This window comes from Artibeus jamaicensis, unplaced genomic scaffold, assembly GCF_021234435.1.
Source record: "Artibeus jamaicensis isolate MK-2021 breed Jamaican fruit bat unplaced genomic scaffold, CSHL_Jam_final contig_548, whole genome shotgun sequence".
NCBI lineage: Eukaryota > Metazoa > Chordata > Mammalia > Chiroptera > Phyllostomidae > Artibeus > Artibeus jamaicensis.
In genome coordinates, this window is record NW_026521883.1 from 23,005,484 (window position 1) to 23,008,228 (window position 2,745).

Sequence of the window (2,745 nt, forward strand, 5' to 3'; positions counted from 1 at the left end):
CAGGACTTGGCAGTCCGTGTGAATTTGTCTTGATTTTCCATCCATAATGTCGTGAGCACTGCGGGCCAGTGCGCGTGTCATATAAATCGGTGGCACAAATAAATGTTTCCTCTTACTCTCTCTTTCTAAAATCAGAAAATAAATGTAAAATTTTTAAGAAATAAAATTCCTCTGAAAATCATTTGAAGCTAGGACAAAAATTTCATAGCTGTGTTCTTAGGATCACTCTGTAGCATCTTCATGACTCGATAATACAAAAGAAGCTTCAATTCAACCTTTTAGAGAAGAGAATCCATCTTATATGATCTCATCAACCAGGAGAATGTTGGTGACAATCACAGAGCAGGAGTGAAGAAGCTGTTTCTTTACACAATAGCTATCCTGAATGCCTACTTCTGTGCTACCATTGGCTCACCTATGTTCAAGTTCACATTCACAAGTTGACCTGATTCTGAATGTTCTCCTTGAATATTAAGTATTGTTTTATGAAAATTAAAACCAGAATTCTGAGCAAAAACCTTGGAAATAATGAGCAAATGCGCATCAGCAAATGCTTGAACTCCAAGTTGGACCCGCTTGTAATTACTGTAAGCTTATATTTAATCAGAGCTTCTGCCATTGCCACTTCCACTGCACCAGAGCCTGGAACTACACAGCTGTGGTCAACAGCATCTTAACAGCCATCCAGCCATTGCTTACTGCATGTTTGATTTGGGTGAGTGCTTGCTTATTTGGTTCTTAGACCAATAATATAACAGAATGAGGATTGTTAATTTCTCAGTAAAGGTGAACTTCTAGTCTCCCAATGTATTCTAATAGAAAGGTCCTGCAAGTCCCAAACCATCAGGTGTCCTAAACCACCAGGATTTAGGGCATCAAAAGAATTTAGAGCTACCCCACCACAAGCAAGAGTTAGCCTTTTCATAGTTCTCCTTTTAGCTCTGTGCAGAGCTACAATGCCTTCTTTTGCGAGAGCATCTAAGAAAAATGAGTCAATTCCCTTCAATAACAACAAATTCTTTATCTAAGTCACCACAGACTTTCATTTTCAGTTCTATTAGTTTTTAGCTCTATCTTCAATGAATTTTCTTTCAGCTTTTACTAGTTTCTCTCTTTCTTCTGCACACTTGTAAAAAACAGCCAGAGTTCACTTGTGTTTTTTTCATATTCTAGTGGCACATTGCACATGAAGATGTTTTCATCTTCTACTCTTTTTTCATGTCAGGATACCATGCTCCATGGTTCAAAATAAGACCTCTGACTAAGCTTGTATAGGTTTCAGATTTATGTTTCATGTGCATGGTCTCAACCATGAAGAGCTCAATAGGTTCATCTTGCGTTTTAATGGCCAAATAGAGTGAACTACAATCTCTGTTAAGACATCAGCAAGTTCTACATGAACTTTAGTACCAGAGATGTCCTGGCCACATCTATGAGCCTTTCCTTGTTCATCTCTTTGCTTACTTTGCCTTATTCCAAAAACTGTGGTGCCTTTTCCTGAGCAGCTTTAAATCATTCTGCTGTTATTCTGGGACAAGGACCTTCAGAAATGTAGAGATCTGCCTGTTTCAGCAGTTCTCCAATGATTAGGACATTGGAGGAGGTACCATTACCAGTTATGTCGTCCTGGGCTAGTGCTACCTTGACTATTAAGGAGGCTGTTGGGTATTGAATTTGCATTTTATGGAGAAGTGCATTGCTATCTTTAATAAACTTGATGTCTCCAGAAACAGGCATCTTCATGGAGCCCGTAGGCCCCAAGTTGGCCTCAGCACGTCCTATAGTCCCCAGGCCTCAGGGATGTTGACCGGCAATGCTGCCTGGGTTTGGGTCACCCTGGGTTTGTGGTTCAGGATCTTCACACCAGGCATAGCTGAGCCAGCAGAAAAGGAAGAGACCTGTCGTGAAGGATCCTCAAAATTGGCTCAGAATCATTAAATTTTATTGACTTCTCCTTAAATAACTTTAAATCTGCCGGTTCACTAGCTGCTACATGTCCTAACGGTCTCTTAAATAGAACACATTGAAGCCGAAGTTCCTCATTCATTTCCCCAACAGCATTTTAAAGAACTTTCTAATTTCTATTACTTTTTTCTGTCACTACCCTTGTAACAGCACACACATAATATGCCTAATTCAGTTATCTTCCTTCAAATCTTTCAGCATAGTTATCAGATTACCGTTTCTAAATCAAAGGGTGGATTAAAAACTTTATTCAAAAACATAAAAATGTCTTCATTAACTATTGAGTTCAAGTTTTGTAGCTCAGCAGTTTTTCCAGTATTTACCTTCATCCTGTACTTTTCCTCCCCTTCCTTCCTTCTTTCCTTCCTTCCATCTATTTCTCCAATGTTACCTTCTAACCAATCATTTCCCAAAATGTGGTCCATGGTTCACCTGAAGAAGAAAACACAAAGATACTTTTTAAAATGAAGATTTCAAGGCCTATTTCCAGAATTTCTAAGGATAGGACCTGAATATCTCCTAAAACCAAAATAGTATTTACTCTTAAGACTCATCTCAAAAGGACTTCTCTCTTTAAAAAATGTAGTGCTTTTCTTCTGGTACTTCTCAAATTCTTACTTGGAGGAGGAAAAAGAGGAAGAGAGGAAGGTAAAGAATTGCTACAATTTTTGTGCCAGGAACCATTCTAGTCACTTTACTTTGATTATTTCATTACAGCTTTGCAACATCATCATTTACTTTATACAGGTGAAAACTGAAACTTAGAAAGGTTTCATTTGC

The 2,745-nt window shown here is 38.4% G+C and overlaps 1 pseudogene; it reads right to left on the bottom strand.

Moving 5' to 3' along the window:
- Positions 1-270: 270 nt before the first annotated feature.
- On the bottom strand, positions 271-1,871 carry LOC119057635 (T-complex protein 1 subunit zeta-like; annotated as a pseudogene).
- Positions 1,872-2,745: the final 874 nt, after the last annotated feature.